Here is a 20417-nt window from a genome sequence, read left to right on the forward strand (position 1 = left end):
CACAGAGGGCACATTTCAAAATAGATATTGAAATGTCTCAAGGCCATTCATCAATTTCAGAAAAAATTGTAAAAATGTATTCTTAATTATTGGTAACTAATATTGAAGGTATGTAGGACATTTTAGTCTTCATTCATGAAGTGAAAGCTGCATTACCAGTTTCCTGCATTTCTGTGATTTTCTCTCTTGTTGTGCTCATAGCTGTGCAAATAATATGAAATAGTTCCTCAGTTTTCCATATTATAGACAGTTAATTTAATGAGCGCCTAGATAGCTTTCTTCAATAACTCCAGAAAAGACAGCAATCATGTCTCCTAATATGTTTTTCTAAATTGATTGCTTTGCCATAAGGAACAATTAAAACTGGTTGTAAATGAAATAAACTGATTTAGTTAAAGGTCAAAATGAAAAAGGGGTTATTTTGATGAATGTCAATACTGCTCAAAGAGCAAATTTTGCCAAGAAGATAGTCTTTGCTATTTACTGAAAACTGCTGTGCTGTATGTGTGACTAGGGAAGGTGGCAGCATAATGGGGATTTGGTCTTCACAGAAGACCAGATATCTTCTATTACTCTTAAGGATCAAGAGACTGAAGCAAAGAAGCAGAAAACTGCCAGCTAGTGGTTTTAAACCAAGTAATTGATGGTCCAGTGACCCCAAGCAGAAGGTAAGTTTGTCTGGGTTTCACATACCTGCTTGTGAATCTGTCTCACTTGTGGATGATATGTTAAAGGCATTAATATTCAATTGGCTTTTTAATATTTTACTGGCATTTGAGACATAACACGTATTTAGAAACTCCCACACACGCCCACATTCTTCCAAAATTGATATCTTGTATTTAAGCAGAACAATCTTATAAAGGGAATGTTCTGAAATTATTTGGAAACTGAAATCAATTTTCAAATTTAAATCCACTTGTAGTGATATTAAGCATGCATTGTTGTACAGATAGATTTACTTGAAGTACAATTGCAGAATAATTTTTATTTTAAGATAAATCATGGTTTACGCACTGACACCTATGTTGCATGTTTTCAGCACAAGGTAGGCACATATGTGCCAACTACGTCTGATTAGTTTTCTTATTTGTAGCAACCCAATTAGGTTTAGATGACCCAGTCAACTTGACGTGAACCAATCTTTCGATCCACTTCTTCAAATGCCACACTGAAGATCAAGCAAAAAGCACTGCACATGCATCAAAATTTACTTTTTGTAGACAGAAGTTACCAGCATCAGGTAAGAAATACCAGTGAATTTGTCTGTCTATTAACATAAACATATTATTGCAGCACAACTCACATGATAAATGTTGCTAGAAGTTTTAATTTTGATTTTTGAAAGTATGTGTTTCACTTGAAACAAATATTAAAATAGGGCCATGTTTAAGATAAATGTATACACTTAACATGTTTTACTTTCTTTAAATAAAGTTTATTATGTACCACTAGCGTAGGTGCTGCCTGAACCCATGGTTTTAGTCCTAACCCGCCCCATCCACCGTTTCCACTGGCTCTGCTGTCAAGTCTCCGTTTCTGCTTCTCCTCCTAGACTACACGAGCCTGTGTTCCCATCTCTTGGATTTAGGTCATAAATAATCTCAACTGAATCCACATAATTTTGGGCTGTGTTGGTGCATATATCTGGGATTTTGGGCTATGGCATTTGTCACAATGCACCTACTTTTTCCCATGATCTGCAAAAAACTTCTGGCTCTTATGTCTCCAAAACTGGCCATACCTACTGTTGAACTTGAATAGCAAGTCATATATTGGCAATCTTACTGTGACCTTGAATTTGACCTTTGACCACCCCCATGAACTGCACAATCTTGATGCAATCTTGGATTTGACCTTTCACTTTTCCCCACAATTTTGTTACTAATTGTAATTTTCTACACACAAAAAAGAACTCTTGTTTATTATATTTTACAGAGCTTGTCAATCTCAACACAGGAGGTTGTGTCCCTTTTTTTTTGGCATACGAATGCGCTTACTCCAGCTGCTGGTACAATATCTGAAGGTGGTATCACCTCTCTGATCCTCTAGTTATTGTTGTACGATCAGTGTAGGCGCTGGTATCACATGCTTTTAGTCCCGACCAGTCTCATCCACTGGCTCCATCGCCATGTCACCTTTACCCCTTCTCCTCTTAGACTACAAGAGCCTGCCTACCCATCTCTTGGATTTAGGTCACATATTATCTCAACTTGTTCCATGTAAATTTTGGGCTTTGTCAGTGCACAGGTCTAGGCATGGCGCTTGTCCCAATGCACCCTTGTCCAAAATTTGCAAAATTAAATGCTAAATATCTCCCAAAACGAAGGAATTATGGGAAAATTCCTATAGATGGCTGACCAAAAGTTAATTGTGCAGATTTCAAATATGCCCTTGGATGTGACCTTTGACCTTAAATTCAAGGTCAAACGGGCCAAAATTTTCAAAATATTTTAATATATTAGAATAATTTAGTTGTGCCAATTTCAGAAACTACACAAACCTAACCTAAAATATTATGGATAGGTGTTACACTTAGGGTCATCTTTCATATTCATGAATTTGGGGTCAATTGGTGCATTTTCACGAAAGAAGCAGCCATTAGGTGCGGAAACTGAAAACTCTCTCTAATTCTGGAACAGTAAATGCTAGAGACCTCTTGTTTTTCATTTTATAGAGCTTGTCAAGCGCAACACTGGAGGTGGTGCAGTTTTTTTGTTTTTTATACAAGTTGCACTATATCAAAAAGTACAACGTCACAATATTCATTGGCGAAAATAAAATTAAAAAAACTCCAAAACTGGCAGAGATATGCCCAAAGTTACTATTAAACTTGAATAGGAAGTCATACACTGGCAATCTTACTGTGACTTGAAATTGACCTTTGACCTACCTTTCGCCATGCACCGCACTTCATAAATTTGGATATGACCTTTTACTTTTCCCCATGATTTTGTTATAAATTGTAATTTTCAACAAAAAAAATTGAGAACTCTTGTTAACTGCATTTTGTAAAGCTTGTCAAGCACAACACTGGAAGTGGTGTCCCTTTTTATTTTTTTATTTTTTATTTTTATTTTATTTATTTATTTATTTATTTATTTATTTTTTGTTTTCCATATGAATGCGCTTACTCCAGCTGGTGGTATAATACGGTATTGCCTCTCTGATCCTCAAAATGAAATTATTATTATAATGACTATTATTTTTTTTTTTTTTTAACATCCCACTCATATGTTGCATATAAATAAGGTCAATATCAGCCATTATTTAAAGATTAGCAAGGTGGAAGACATTGATAAACATAAACCTGCTGGTGGTGTGGTAAAGAATCCATTTCCATTATATGTTCTAAATTGCTGTATGCACCTGTCTCCTTAGTCTTTATATAATTATTGTATACACATCAGGAAGAACAATGGTCTTGGCAAACCAACAATATGTAAAAATAGACAAGATGGTTTTAGCCATATTACCTGTTTATTTCATTGGGTATGTATGTGAGAGAGTAATTCGTGATTATGGATGGGTAAGAATAATATCAAAGAAACTTTTTCCTGTTTATAAATGAGTTTTTTTTTAGTTAATTAAAATATTGGCATAGGATAAGAATTGTAGTAGTGTATATTGGCAGGAGAGAAGGAATGGAAAAAAGCAAGGCCTTTCATTTTCAAGGTTAAAGGGATAACAACTCTTTGTATGAAATCTATATTTCATACTAAATACATTGTAAACAACTCATAGAAATATATTCTATTTTACTGCAAAAACGGCAGTTATAGTAATTATTCTGAAATTTGTGCTTGTCATCGGACCACATGACCTCAGTAGATGTAATTATCTCTTAAGAGATTTTACGAAAATACAAATTAAAAAAAAAAAAACGGACTAACTTTGAATGTAGAAGTGGATTCATTAACTATTGGTTAATTTGGGAAAATTGTCATTTACCCCAGAAAAATTTATTTTTTGGCCAAAATGAACAGTTGTTATCCTTTAAACAAAAACATTTTCACCAGTTTTTAATATTTTTATATTGAAATGGATAAGATAAGTCATTCCAGAAATAAGAATCATAGTTATTCTTACAATATTTAAATTAAGTTGTAAATATTTCAATATACCCAACCTCTATCAACTTGTGATATTGAAATATAAATTTTTTTAGAGTAATGGTAAACTGAATTATTACATCAGGTGGCCTTTTAACCTAGTTTTTGAGAGGAGTGTTCTGGGGTCAGCTGCGGCAGGATTCTTATCAGTTACTGTGATGTTGACAAACATTGAACTGCACGTGTCAAGCTTATGCACAGGAAGCAGAGGGGGGACGGCTTATCCCACTACTGATATGTTGAATTTGAAATAAAATTTTTAAATTGTGATCAGGCTCTCATAGCATATATCGCTGAAGACAGCGTTGAGTTTGGAATAATACTCTGTGAATTGCTTTGCATTGCAGCACGTGTGAGATGTAAATATGAACATTCTTTTTTTTTTTCCTCCACTTGTGTAATGGACTATTTATAGCCCTTTTAGCAAAGTACACCTAACAGTTTAGTTGAAGTCTATGGATAAGCTGTAAACTCAGAAAGCTAATGAAAACAACTTTGACATTAGCAGCAGTGACTGGAACTTGAACTTTTGAGATTGACACTGGGTAATATTGACTGCCGAGGTAAATAATACATAAGATTTGTGTCAGCTTAGGCCACTTTGGGTTGATTTTGTGTTTAATGACAAAGTTTCTTGGCACTGAAAGTTTTTCTTTGATTCCCTGATTGCTTAATTTGCACTCTGTTGTCAATATAAGCAGTGCTCATTACAAAAAAAAAAAAAAAAAAAAATGACTGAGAGAGACTTATTACTAGTCTCCTCTGATGTCAGGGGATGACCAGTTTGCTTAGCATGGGATCTTTAATGTGTGATTCTCTGGGGATTCTGAAGTAATTTAGTTGTCTGGAGAAGTCAGTCGGACTAATTCTGGTGCAAAGTTTTTTTTTGATAGCTCAGTTGTGAACAGGGCCATGGTACACTCCACATTATTCAGCCTCTTTTGTTTGTGTTTCTTCTAAATTTTGTGTTTTATAGACATTTTTCTTGTGGCATGCACTTACTTTTTTTATTGTCAATAAAATACAAGTTCTTGTTTGTAACAAGCAAAGAGCATTCTTACATAAAGGGGACAGAGTGTACAGGTGTTTCTGCATCTTTAATCTTTCCATTTTGCAGTGTCCAAAGGCAGTAATGTTAACGCTATTACTACCTCCTGCTCAAATATTGGGTTTTTACCTTTCACTTTGCTAAATGTGGTCTTATAAAGCAGACATTATTTTTTTTCGAAAATTACATTTTTTTTCTTGACAAATTTTGCCTTTAGCAGCCCCTGACCTGAAGCCATTTCTGCCTACCTTTTTTATTTTAACCTAAACTCTATTTGAAAAAGGTATTATTGAGTTTGGAATATAATATCTTATGGCCAGCAAGTGTCAGCAAATACTTGTTGACCCCTTAATGAATTCATTGATTGAATTTTTTCATGCCAAAATGATTATACAGTAACATGAATGCGATGTTATGCAATTGGCAGCTATCTTGAATCATATTCTTGGCATTTGCTGTATTTAGTTTCCACTTACATAGGTTTTGATGTGCAGAACACTTCATTTTTGCTACATGTGTTCTTGTGTTTAAATAATGGTGTGATTACTTTTTTCCTGAAAATGATAATGCAGTCATGTTTAAAATGCTTTTAAGGTAATAAAGATTGGAGAATGGGTCTCTCATTGGAAGGATATAATTTATTAAGAAGGTAGAGAGCTGTGTAAAGAAATTAAACACTTGGAACTGGTAAATTGGTTAGTCGTTTTCACAAAGGGGTCTTTTGAATAATTATTCTACTTTAAAATTTTATTAAGTAGTGCAAGGTTATCAAATCTATTATTTATTGAATATTGTTTATTATTAATTAAGGAAAAGAAACCACATTTTGTGACAGAAGAATATTTAGTCTGGGGTAAATAGGCATAATTTGACTTATAACATTAAGAATAAATTGGAAAAAATTGAGATTTCCAATCAAGGGATCCCAATTAACATATGCTGTCTCCTTCACCTTTTAGATCTGAATTTTAACCAGTGAAAGGTCAATAGATAATGGCTGTTAGATTATCTAGTTTATTTTATATATTTTAGATTTAGATTTTGAAGGGTTTTTATTTTTCTTGAGAGAACTTATGTCCATAATAGAGGGCTTGGCTGAGAGTTTTCCATAATGAATTGTTTAGTCAAGGTGAAAGGATGAATTTTTTCGGAATTTAAATATTCATTTCATATATATATTGATTTACACTATTATGTCAATCTACATTTCAGTACAAGTTTTGCAGTCATAGGTGTTTTTTCCTTTGCAAATATCACCAGGATTTAATAAACAAGTTCTTTAAACTTGTCAACTTGTGGTGAAAAATATTTATTACCAAATTAAGTCTGAGTATCCCTTGATGTAGATTGTTCTTTATCAGTCAGAGAAAGATATTTGTTTCCTTTAGAAAAGTATACTTTTAAGCATGTCTGTGCTGCAACTTGTAGATATTTGCTGCCCCAATATACTTTATGTTTGAGGTATTACAGGTAATTATTTCTGTTTATCTGATCATCTCATGCATCTTTGAGGAGATTATTCAAGTCAGTCATAAAAGTTTTATATAAAGTTTTTACATTTATGCTTGCAAAGCGACCTGTGTAGATTTACCCCAAATCTTTTATTTTTCATCAGGAATTGATCATTGATTGAAAATTATTAATAAAGGAACATTGTTGTAGAGCCATGATATTTTTTCTTTATAAAACAATGTCATAGGACATGTAGGCATGCTGTTATCAGTCAAGCATAATTTCAATTCTACGAATGAAGGAAATGATGAACATCTACATGTAGGCGGGCATTGATGACAATGATGAATTAATCATGGTAGTTAAATAGGTTGCTGACATCAAGCTGTATCTATAGGCACCAAGCAGCATGCTGTTCATGCATGCCAGTTGTGGTATTATTATGTGACCAACTTCCGATATGGAGTGTAAAACCACTTTGCATCAATGAAATTATGTGTACTACAAAATGCAGTGAAAGAAAAGAATGTTGTGGCCAAGACCATCATTATCATCATATAGAGTAGCTATTGACAGGTTTAAGGATTGAGACAGTTCGTTATTATTTATCAGTTTCTTATTCTCTGCATTTTCTGCAACGTGCAGAGGGTGTACAGGTAGACTGTGGGAATGGCCCAGGTCAGTCACAAGTGCTTCATTCATCCTTTGCACTTCTAATGCCCCCTTGGTATGCCAGGAATCTGGGGCATGCCAATATTTACAAGGTTTGACCAATGAGAGGCTTACATATCCCTCCTCAAGGGGTCAGTAGGCGGAGCTTGCAGGGTTTATCTCAGCAGACAAGAGCAAGGGTGGGATGTGCAGAGTGGGCGTGGGCAGCAGCTTAAGATGAGGAGGACGAAGATGAGAAGATAGGAGGCAGTATTCCACCTCCTCACCCTTGTTCTACAGAGAGAACCCCACCCTGGCTGCCACTGTGGTAAAAGCCAATGGGACAGGAAGATACCAGGAGGAAAAGAAAGAGAGAGGTATGTAAACATTGCCGCACATTCCTGGCAGGCTGCCAAGTGCTTTTTATGTTCTACAGGGCTGCTGTATATTTGAATTGCCCCTAACAAGGTCATGTAGCTCTGTCCTGTGGGAAATTTTTGCCAACAGAAGAGTCACTCTGTGTCAGCTGGTAGATTTCCACTACGGTAAGCATGGAATAATTGTAGTTTTTACAGCAGTTCATAGCTGTGTGTACTTTGTAGTAAATAGAAAATAAAGGGGAGTGGTGCGTGTGAGTATGTGTGTGCATGTTCTTATTTGTGTGAATATGTTGATATATGTCTTAGCTACACACACTATAATTATCTTAAAGCTTTTATTTCATATGATAAAATGTGAATGGGTGGCATGCTCCTCTACTATGAATGAAAGAGTTCCTAAAAGGCCAATCTGTATTTATTTCTTTATTCACATGGGCAGCCCCTCTATGGTTCCCATTCAAAATATTCACAAAAGGTTGTGATGAAGATCATATGTGTTTTACTGTAGCATACACAAGTCAGTACTATTAAAAAACAAGGTATCTGAATATTTCAGTGAGAGCTTTTAGAAAAGAAAGTTAAGGCCGGTGATATCAAGAAGATTAACTTACTATTACTGTTTTTAAGCAAGGATCTAGGGAGAAAATTTAATGTGTAAGAGAAGCAGCTTACACTTCCAGCTTCTGTCTTAAGCTTGATTTGCTCATGGTAATATTAACCCAGCTTAACAGTGAGATGATATAATTTGAGCCTTTCATATTCTTCCTCAGATAAATGGATAAAAACCTTACATAATGTTTATTTGAGAGAGCCAAGCACTCCAAAGTTAATTATGTTCATCTACCAAGTATTGAACCATTCTTGTCAAACGGCCAAATCTTCTGTGATCTTTTGCATAAGGCAAATACATAAATTATATATTATTAGTTAATACAATGATGGACAGGGAAGGAACCCATATTTGCGTCTTTTCTAAGGGCTTCTGTTGATACCACACTGATGGTTTCTCTTAGATGTTTTAGTGACAGTTGTCTAAACTGTTCAGAAGAAAGGGAAAAAGCTTCACATTTATCTCTGGATAATTCAGGCAGGAGAATTTCTTGGCTGTGAACACCAGTGAACAGAGGTGGGATTTTGTGTTAAGGTGGACCAAAGGAATTTTGGGGGGAAAGGCGTAGGAAAATTGGTTTTTAACAGCTTTGAGAAATTGGTTTTCAAGAGTGCTTTCGTTTTTATCCTTTTGATTGAATATCACAGGTATCTTGAATATATTATTGAATGAATTAAATATTTGATTTTGTTGGTAACTCTGGTATCAGAAGAAGAACTGTCCTATGTATGAAAGTTTTTTCTTCATGAAACTCCATTTCCTTAAGCACCAGAATTTCACAAGGAGAGGAAGGCCCAAAGGGTGTCAAATAACAGCTAGGGACTAAACTGTTTGCACACAACAGAAGTCTATTGTAGATGGAATGTCAGGCAGCAGGGTCCGGCATTCTCTCTTGGCCAAGCCCATCAAGACCTCGTCCTTAGCTGATTGAAAGATTATCTCAAGAGCAGAGGCCGTAGAGCACCTTGATCCTCACCAGGGGCTGGGCACCCCATTCAGAAGGATCCCTCATCCCTTGAACTCCCCAAAATAAAAGTTTTTAATGATTATTTCATTATTTTCATTTGACTCCTGACTTCTTAACAAAGTGATTTAATTTTGAATATTTTCCTCATATTTATCGTTGTTTAATTATTTGAATGCATGGGCTCAGATTGTTCTGTGTAAAGCCAGTTTTTTTCTATTATTTTAATGTTCTCTTTCAGTTTATTGCAAATGTTCAATTTTATATTTAAGAGCCAATTTCAAAATGGCATTCCTGGCACACCTGGAAAGGCGCCATTTATTATAAACTGGGTCATTTTTGCATTTCTAAACCCTGTATCATCGTTCACCATCTCTGTTCTGAAGCTCTGCCCGTTGGAGGAAATCAACGTTGATTTCTCTTACTGGATATCCAGTTTCTCAGAAGCCCAGAATTGATTTCCAGTGAAATATGTAAAGGAAATAGTCTAGTAAAATCTGTTGTCATCATTGATTAACAGTGTCCTACTAAAGACATAAGAGAGCAGTTTTGTCCACTGACAAAACTACAAGAAGCCCAATGTCAATTTTGTATCCAAATTGATGGTACAGCAATGATGTGAGTGAATAGTGTGTCACCACAAGAAAAAAGTGATTTTGTAAGATGTAAAATCAGTTTCATTTTGTACAGTGTTGGAACATGGAATATAGAATAAAAAACTTAAAGAAAAGGATTCTTTAATGGATCCTGTATTTTTATCAGATATCTTCCAATTTCACTGTAGGCACATGGCCTTCTAGTCTCTGCATATATGTTTAAAGCATGTTAAGATAATGAAGTAAATACTCCTGCTCAAAAATTGCATTTTTACGCAAAGTGAAAATGCATGGAATGCAAGGGTAACCATTCACTCGTTTTGAGCCAAGTGGAGTTAAAGGGGACCATGAAGTGTGTAATTATAGGGCCCTTCTGAGTTTGGAATACCTTAGAATGAGTATAGACTAGTACAGAAGACACCAGGAAATATTGTTTGTTATATCTTTTCATGCCTAACTCCAGCGAATGGTCATCTTAAGATTTCTTAGGTAATCTTTGTATGTACACAATAGTGATGAAATATGGTGAGAAAAGAATTATGTCCAAAAATATTTAAACAGGTTAAACAGGGGTTTAACAGTGGGGGTGCTCTGACAATAATATACCTTTATGTTTTTATTGTTGAGGTAAGATTGAGCAAATGACAATAGAATATGAATAAGTGCTAATGAACTTCAACCATTGTTACCAGGTAAGAGTACTAATCTGCTAATGAACTCTAATTTTCTGATATACTTTTAAGGACCCAAAATAAGAGAGGGAGATGCTTTTTTCATGGCTTAGTCATACGTTTATGTGTGATGATGTGTGGTAGCTTTCATAAATGTAGTGGGAAGCAGGGCTCAGTCAGGGTATGCATGTTTCAGAGGTTTTACTTAGAAAACGTGGCACAGAATCAACCAGTGTACACTAAGACCTATGCGTGTGAAGGTGGTGTGCAAAAATAGAGCACTGCTTCCTACCATTAATGGATCGTTTAATAATGTGACCTATGAATGGTTGCCATCATGTGATTCTTCAAAAATCAGCAGTCATGTTTAATTCCTAATACTGCCCACATAGCCAACTTATCCCTCGTCATTTTCAAGGAGATCCATTAACAGGGTCCTCTTATCCTGAGTACTGGGCATTTGTATATTGATTTTATATTTTTTATGTTGAAGACCATGCTTACACATTTTGATAGATCTTCCTTCAATTTTAGGCCCTGAATTCCTGTACCAGCCCGGTTCCATGTACTGACACCTGCTCTTTCACCCCCTCAACCCCAGTCACACTGGAGGGAACTAGCAGAGGGACCTGTGAAATGGTCAGTACTCTCAGTACACGCATTTTTTAATAGATTAATACCAGAATTAAGCTGCATTATTTAAGGTCATTCATTCTGGGAAATCTACAGTTGTAGGTGTGAGTGGGAGTGCTTTTCAACAGAGGATGTGGAGTGCCTTAATAAAACCGTGATATGGTAGGTTGATTGTGTGGGTGGATTTGAACAGAACGATGGAGATTGAAAGATCGACAAGGCCTGAGCTATCATAGTGCCAGCATATGTACAGAGAGAAAGAGTATAACCTGAATAGTGCTGCTTCTTTATATATGACCTGCTGTTATATCTTGCCTGCTGTTGCTCGGAGAAGTGGATTACACTGACAATTTATGGTTGATTTAAACCATATATTGTTTTTATATAAGACAAGGAAGAAATGATGGACCAGCTGTACAGGATAGAGTTGATACAGTAAGATTTGTACGTGGATATATATTTCTGTAAAATATTATCATAGATTACCATTTTAAAAGTTGTAACTAGAAGTAAAAAGAGTATGATATTAGGTGAGATGCAGACATAATGTTTTAAGTAATGATAGCTTCAGTAATAGTTCCCTTAGGGAGCTCTAGAGAAAGTTTGGCCATGCAGTAGCAATAGCAGTGAAGTGTGAGGCATCTATCCATTAGTCTCACTGAAGGGCATGTGTCCAGCCAAGGGTAGAAAGAGGCCATTAGTGATCATTTTATCACTGGTCAGCAAATCTCTCTCATTTGAAAAGGTGGATGTTGTTAATAGTTGGTTCCTATTGTAAGAGCCATTAGCATGCCTGGCATAGCGGGTATGCATGGATTAGGCAGTAAACCTTCTGAAATTCAGCACACTGGGACAGGTGAACTGAAAAGTTAAAAATAAAATGACATGTTGAATGGTTTATATAATTTGAGTGCATAAGGTGCTGGCATAAGTTTATGCTAAGTTCATGGTAAGGGTTATAAGCTGACGTGTACAATGCCAAAGACTGGTACATTATCAATGTGAAAAAAATTAGGCGAAAAAGGGGATTTTCTGTATTGATGTGGCTTGGAAATCAATATGTGTAATTCAAGTAGCCCTATGTACATGGGAACCATGTTAATTGATAAAACAGGCTGACATTGTTCATTTATCTGTACCACTATGGAGTATATGAATTATAGGCCTATTGACTGCAATATATCCCGGAAAATACAGTTATCTTCGGGAGATCAGGCCAAAGATTATCGTATTTCAAATGTGGATATACCTTGATCTTCTCACTTGGTGACTGTGTAATGAAAATTGATACCGTGTTTATATCTATAACATAGATCAGGCCCTCGATTCACAGGATACCTCTTTCAGGCTTTACTATAGCAGAGTTCCCTCTGTTTCCCATTTTTATGTTATAATTTAGAGTCCTTATCATCTGAGCTCCTGTTGGGATGAAATAAGGGACTCCCTATCCTACTCAGAATTGAGAGCAATTGGTATCCAGAGCCTACCCGTTAGTTCCCAGTTTCTGGGTAATCTAGCATGAGGCTTATATTGACGCTCTAATTTGTGACTGCTCATCAGTCTGCTGTTGAGGCAATCTTATGTTGGCAAAAGTTAAACAGCAAACATGGCAAAGATTATGTAAATGGAGATTTCCCATTGATTTCTGAGTGGTACCCATGCCAGAGGCTTTGGTTGTACAAAGTGAGAATTTTCTCTGTCAGTGTTTTCATGGGCAGGCTTGCCAAGACTTCATTTCCTCATTGGTCCATGGACATACATGCTTGGTGAACATCAATAGGCATTAATCTGATAAGCATTAAAGGGCCCAAGACTTGACGGACCAACTGGACCGTAGCTGTTACCTCGCCAGTGCAGGCTCCTGTGTGCATATCAGATCAATTGCGAATACACCTTAAATATACCCTGCCAGTATTATAGATGTATTAGTTGCTCTTAATTCCCATCAATGCTATTGAGTGAGATCACTGCAGGGGATAGGAAGAGAGCAAAGAAAACTGTATTTTAAAGGAATTCAAAGGAATGTAAGTGATTGTTGTTAGTTTATTGTCTAATATAGTATGCAGAGAAATGATAGAAAATTGCAAAATGGTAATCCTGCATAGAGGAATCTATGCATCTTTTCCTTTGCCTTGGTCAATATTACTCTGTTTTACATCTTATGGTCCTAGTACTGTAGCTGTAGCTGTGCATCTATCTAGGCTGAAACACTCATAAGTGCACCGAAGTATGCAAATGGGAGTCATAAGTATGTGAACTGTCTTAAGGCTAGATAGAAAACTGAGCTTAATCTCTGCCTGTTGATTCAGAAGGTGACCTTGTTCCCAGGTTCAAAGAATCCCATTATTATTACAATTTGGTGAGGACAATAGGAAAGAATGTCTCTCTGACCCTTAGGTTACATGAAACAGAACTGTGCGGGGTTTTTAATCTTTTTCATATTTTGTCCAATATTTAGGATTCAAGCATGGAAGTCAAGAAGATGAAAAATTTGCAAAACAAGTGAATAAGATTTGATAGAGAAAGTGGATTCCTAATGATAATTGGTGAGTGGTATTTTCATATGTTGATTATGATATTTTTTTAATGACCTTTGTAATGTATTATTTAAAATTAACAGAAAAATTGTAGCCCTTAGTGGAAGGGATGGCAATGCATTTTTTATGCTTTGGATTTTAATATTTACTTTTTGTTAAATATGTTTATTACAGCTGTTGTGAAAAATGAAATAAATAAAAGATAAATTTGTTGTGCATCCAGTGAGATTTACAAAAGTAATATCAATTTGTTAGAAGTATTTAATAATTAAAGAAATATGAGTACAAACATATATTTAATAACAGGCGTTCCAAACAAAACTTTAAAAAACATATACTTTAGAAATACGAGACATCATAAAAATTGAATTAATACCTAATGAATGTTTTAATGGAAAGAAAATAGTAATTGGAAAATTTCAGAAAAGGGAAGTGTGGTACCAAAAATATATATATATGTCCATTCTAAGTAATGGTATCCCCTCATATTGAAAACCAGTAAAATTCTCATGATAGCTTTGAGGCATATATATATATATATATATATATATATATATATATATATATATATATATATATATGTTTCAGTATCACAACATTGCAAGATCATTTTTGTGTTTGAATAATTTGATCTATCTGAAAGGTTGCCCCATAGCAGGTTAATTCAAGTTTATCCAGGCATAGTTCACCAATATAATCCCTGAGCACATAAGTTGGAAGTGGTCATGGCTAAATATAATGGACTTCCAAAGATTTCCTAGAGTACTGTTAACATGGTACCCACACATTCAGTGTAATCCTGGTAAAAATGGTACAATTTTTTAGGTTACATATGTTGTCTCCTTCATAGGACACCTCCTCGCCTTCCCCACCCACCACACATCTTATCAATAGTACACCAATCTATAACTACAAAATACACAGTGTATTGCTCACGTTCATCAAGTTACTTTAAGTCAGGAGTGCGGTCACTGTAAAGATTATCCTTAAGTGTGTTTGTTTCCATCACTGTAAAAAAAATGACTTTGTGGTTGACCAAATATTGTAGTTATTGTAGCAATTAAAGGTCACTAACATTACGTACTAAAAAACCTGGGTAAGTATTCACTTAAGTTGAGGGGGAGTGTTATTGATGAAGAAATGACAATAAGAGTGTAAAAAAGTAAAACAGTCTGATAGCATATCAAATCACCCACTTGGATTTTTTTCTGTACTGAACATACTTAACAGTTAAAATATAATTTCATTCATACTTATTTAATTTCACTCATACATATTGAAATTATAATGACATTAGGAATGATGTTGAATATTCATGACCTTATCTGAAAGACACTTAACAGTTGATAAATGTTGATGTATGTATGGCTAAATATTGCCCAATTCCACAGAGCAGAAACTCATAGCTTGATGTCAATAGCATTTTTTATTAATTCTACTTCTAGGTGTTGATTTAATCATTACTTTGCTTGCTTTCCTCATCACTAATGGGAAGTTATTTTGGTTTATTTTTTTCTCCTTCAAACACATGATATTCAGTCTGATAATCATGTTAAGGAAATTTAACTTTCAATTTTGTAGACAAACTTTTTGAAAACGTTACTTCCATCAGAATGTAATATTGATAAGTATTAAGTTGATAAGTAAATTAATTATTCTTCACACATCTCTCTAAGCCCTTCAGAAACTAAATAAGTTCAGAAATGGTCATGAACTAATATTCTTATATTGGCGCTTGGTTTAACCAGTGATCTCCTGTCAGGAAAGGGTCATCTCTTTATTGCCTAAATTTCCAATGGACAGAAAATGTAAGTCCTCTTTTCATACAGAAATCTATCCTTAATATGTGGTCCTCATTTCACACACGTATCTGTCCCTAATTTGTGGTTAGAAAAGTCCTATTATACACACCTTTGTGGTCACAAAGAAGGTGTAAAACCTTTCAGTATTTGACCACAAACTTTGCCACAAATACTGACTTCATGTATAGAGTGTCTGTCTGTTAACCACTGAGGCTGGTCTGGTTTTACAAAAGAGCTAAAGCCCGAAACGCAGACTAAACTTTTAAAACCAAAATTTTGCTCAACTTAGGATAAAGATAAATCCATAACAGCTTATTTGAATAAAGTGAATATTGGTCTGAAACCAGAAGTGGATTGAAGCCATCTTCTGGAAGACAGTCAGAATTTTTCCAATTTACATTGATGAAGATCTAATTTTTGTCAGAAGACGGTCAAAAATTGAGGATGGATAAAAAAAGACAGTTGGGAAGACTGTTAGATAGAAAATATCTCTGGTTCCGCCCCTGGAAACATTAAGCATATATTTCCTATAATAAAAGAAAAACAATATTCCATTTAATTGGGTGACTACTGAACCTTCTTGGGTCAAAGCAGGCCCAAATTTTGCTTTAAAATTCTAGACCAGTTTTCAGGCTATAGCTGGTCACAAAAATAACATGAAAGCCTCAATATCTGCTTATTTACATGACTGTACATAATACATTTCTCCATTCCTCAGAAATGTTAATTCAGACTATCCATTTAAAACCCATCATCCAATCTCAGTCCTACATGCTTGGCCAGCCTCCTGGAAAAAAAGGAGTCCTACTTCCTTTTTTAAAAAGTGGTATATTTATATAATCATTTTCAAGCTATTTTTGCTCAATGTTTTTATTTTATTTGCAAATAAGTAAACATGACCTTGCATGTTACATAAGATTATTGATAACTAATCAATATCTATTCCAATGCACCCAGCACTTACTAGAATTTTTGTCAAAACTGTCTCTAGTTGTTACATATTCACCGTCTGGGGTAATGCTAGCAATATTTTTTGCTTAGCCAAGACACTATTTTTTCATCACTTCTTTTTTCCAAATGCCTTAAATTTGTCTAAAACAACTAAAACAAGTCAAATCAACCCTATTTTGTTAAGTCAATTATGTTGGTTGTAGCATTTGGCTAAGCTAGCGAGTGTCAGCACTAACTCCCCCCCCCCCCCTCCTTGAAATTTGTTTTTTTTTGTGTGGGGGGGGGTCTCAACAGCCTAAGGAAGACGACAGGAGACAAAAAGCTCAAAATAGGAAAATTGTCTTTCTTGATTACTATTATATGAGTGTCAAAATTTTTAAATTTTAAAATTAAACAGTGTCAAAAGTGAGATTTGAAGAGAGAGAGAGAGATTATGATGCTTGTAGAAGAAATATTTGGAAAATGTTTGGATGCAGATTTTTGAATGAGTAAACAAGTTGAAATTGGGCATAAATTGAAAAGTGATAAGCATCAATATGTTCAAAAACGTTCTATGAGTATTCCGACCTCCTGTGCTTTTTAAGGTGTACTTTACTCTGCTGCTGTGATGTGTTGGATAAATGTCTGTATTCTTGACCAGTGGCCCTTTTCGTTGTTACCGATACTGTGACACTGAAATGGTGACATGAGCAATGTACCGTGGGACAGAATACCAGTCTGACAACATTTTTGATGATCTAGGGAGATCTAGTTGCCAATTGAAAATGGTTCTCCCAGGTATTTTGAATGAGAAAAATTGCTTCACACTGTGGAAAGAGGAGATAATGCTAGCTTGAATATTCTCTTGTGGATTGACAGAACACAAGTAACAAGCAGGTTTTACCACATTTTTGTGTATAAAGATATACTTTTGCATAAATCTCTGTGGAATATTGAGAAGTAAATATTACATTAATGTTCCAATTTAACTTTCGATTGGCTTTGATTAATTACAATGGTTTTAAGGAATTTGGAAATAGAGCAAAATAACTGTCATTGGAGGGAAATAATTATCAAATGGTTGATTTGAATAATGTCTGATTATGAAAGGTATTTGGATTTGCCATTTTATTCAAATATTCAATTTACATCAAGTATAACAATTCCTGCAAGATAAAGAAAATTTTGAGCAAAACTTTTGACAACAACATAAGATTTAATCAAATATATATATATATTTTTTTTTTGGGTATAGAAAGTCATTTCTATTCACAGTAGTCTGAACATCATAATTCCAACAAATTCACGTAATAAAGTTGAAAGTTATAGAATACCCCACTAAATAACACAGACTGGAATACAGAAAAGAATAGTAAAGGTCCTCACAGTCAGTATTATATTTATTGAGTTTTTCCAGAATAATTTGAAGAAAAGTAATTTGATTTCCATCATTTGAAGCAGATTGTTGCAGAGGGTGTGATTATCAGTGATGGTTTGCATAAGAAGGACACTATCAGCATATTTAAATCTTTAGATTAAATCCTGCAAGAATGACATACAGAAATGATACTAATGCACTTAAAGACATAGACAGAGAGGCTTACTTATGTCCCATAATATGTTTAGGTCAAGTTTTTTTTCTGTTCTTTCTTTTCATTTATACCAATAATGAAAACATACTTCATGCAGGAAGCTGCTGTCAAAACTAAACTGCCATTTCCTCATGACTTTATGCAAAGAATTTGTATTTGCTTACAAATGTTCATATCTTTCAAAAGAAAAATATATGGTAATGACAGAGGTATTTTATTATCATAAAATAACTGAAAATGTTAAGAAGTGAATTGTTTTATTTGTACAGTTAAAGTGAGATGGTAATTAGAATTTCAAACACGGTCAAAATAATTGTGTCAGAGAAGCACTGTCCGCCAACAATGTGCAGATAAATTACTGTACAGCTTTTTTAACTGAGATGGAAATTTAAATTAGCACTCCCCACATGTGAATATTACCTTATTAATACATTATAAAATTAACCTGGTATTCATGTCTTTACTAAAAAAATTGAAATGGAATTCTCTCATTTATTTTAAATATACCATACAGTTAAACTAAATGATTAATGTTTTAATAAGATTAATATCTTGAAATAAACAAGTTTCAAGATTTTTTGACAGCTATGTGAGCCGACGGACCTGACTGAGATAATTAGCAGATTTAAAAATACATAGATTTCATAAAATTTTATTATGGTAGAATTTTTACAGTTAGATACCTTTTTTCAGGGTGAATAAGTAGGTATTGATTTTGAAAGAAAATCCATTGTCGATGTTCTGTTTTTATTTCCTTCATTTATTTTATTAAACATTTTATTGAAAATAAATTGGAGTAAAGTAGAACAGTTATTAAAGGGAATCTTTGCAAGAGTTATGTGGCAGAAATGATTTAGTTTTGGAAATGTGATTGTATTAAAGTGATTTAAATAAAAGAGAAAAAAGCTTATTTTCATTGAGGTCAGGAGAAGCAATAAATGATCACTTTGAAATGAACTGGTATGTCAAATTAGTTTTATCACTGCCCTTCTTCTTTTTCAAAAAAAACCCCAAAAAATAATAAATTAATTAACAAAAATAAAGGGAAAAATAAAGGAAGAGAAACAAAAGGAAAGAGAAAAAAATCTAATACATATATGAGCAATTTTTCTGTTCTCTTTCAAGGATGAAAAAGATGATCTTGAGGAACCAGGGGCAGTTTCCTGTTCTTCTCCCCAGCAGAAAAAGGGACCATTTCAAAGGAATGTTGGTATGTGCACTGACCCTTGCCCAGGCTTCCTGTCCATTAAATGACCTCTATACCAAAATGACCTATGGAGGGGGCAGGGCAGGGCTTTGTGGAGAGAAAAAACTTTATAGTTAGCAAAGGTAAACTTGCTGCAGTGTTTCTCCAATTTTGCGATTTTTGGCTAGTCTGCCCAAGACTGATTTACCTGTAGCTGTCAACAGCAAACTTGGCAGGATGACAAACTGAGAGTTAAAACTCTGTGTTGTGTAAAGGTTTTTTATGTTAATTAGGTGTCATTCAATATATATTGTACAGCAAATGCACCCCGCATATCTTCATGTGGCATAGAGCAAAAGAAATGTGCATTTTACGCCCTCGGATACCTGGTTATATGGGTGGGTTTGGGGTTTAAATATAACAGTTTTCATCAATCATTTCTTGTCCATTGAGGTCATTTTCAATACTTCACTGGGCAAAGTATAATACATGGGAACATCTAGGTGTTAAAACAAGTTTTGAGCCGGAAATACCACCATTGAAATTTTGTAGCCTGTGAAGTTAACCCCTGTATTTTCTTGTGCATGATATAGAACAAGTTGAACAGTTCAGAAAAGAAAAATAATGATAAGACCCAGATAATCGGATAAAAGAATACTGTAGAAAAATGCAAAAGATAACCATTCTAAATGTTGTCCTTTTGATATATTTTCCTTTTTTAATAAAATCAATTTTTGTAATGCTTTGTTAAGTGATAAGTTTACGGATAATACAAAAAGAAGGATTATTGAAATGTTGACAGGTCATCTGGATGATATTGATGATACATGTTTTTGTGTAAAAATTCACTGCAAGCACAGAGGGTGTCTGATAAATATTTTATCTGCAAGTATTATATCTCCAAATCCAGAAAAGAAATTATCCTGCTCTATTTGATGCAGCTTCCATTTGAAAATTATGACAAGTAATGTCTTATGAAAGTTTTGTGGTCCTTTTCATGTCATGCTTCTGTCATTGCTTATAGCATCTCTGTTGCTGTAATTATTGGTGATTGTGTTGCAACAGAATTGACAAAAATTAATTTTATGCATTTTCCTCATTAAATTGGTTGTTCTTTTTTAGATTCTTTTGATTATAGTGCTTTTGTCTGTCATTTCTATATTTCTCCATTTGATCGCTTGGCACTTTTTCACCTAGGCAACTTACGTAATACTTTGATTGATGTTTTCAGAAAACTTTCGACACACTTGTAG

General features: G+C 34.4%; 1 long non-coding RNA gene across 2 annotated transcripts; it reads left to right on the forward strand.

Annotated features, from left to right (window-relative positions):
- The first annotated feature begins 7044 nt into the window (after positions 1–7044).
- Positions 7045–20417, forward strand: LOC147763680 (uncharacterized). 2 transcript variants are annotated; one of them, XR_015333173.1, is made up of 5 exons: positions 7045–7640; positions 11019–11123; positions 13576–13663; positions 19104–19307; positions 20396–20417. It is a non-coding gene; the product is annotated as an uncharacterized LOC147763680 (long non-coding RNA). The 2 variants fall into 2 exon arrangements; XR_015333174.1 differs by having other exon boundaries at positions 19104–19188.

The sequence above is a fragment of the Lingula anatina genome, chromosome 2, assembly GCF_051362555.1.
Source record: "Lingula anatina isolate TDL-2025a chromosome 2, LinAna3.0, whole genome shotgun sequence".
Classification (NCBI taxonomy): domain Eukaryota; kingdom Metazoa; phylum Brachiopoda; class Lingulata; order Lingulida; family Lingulidae; genus Lingula; species Lingula anatina.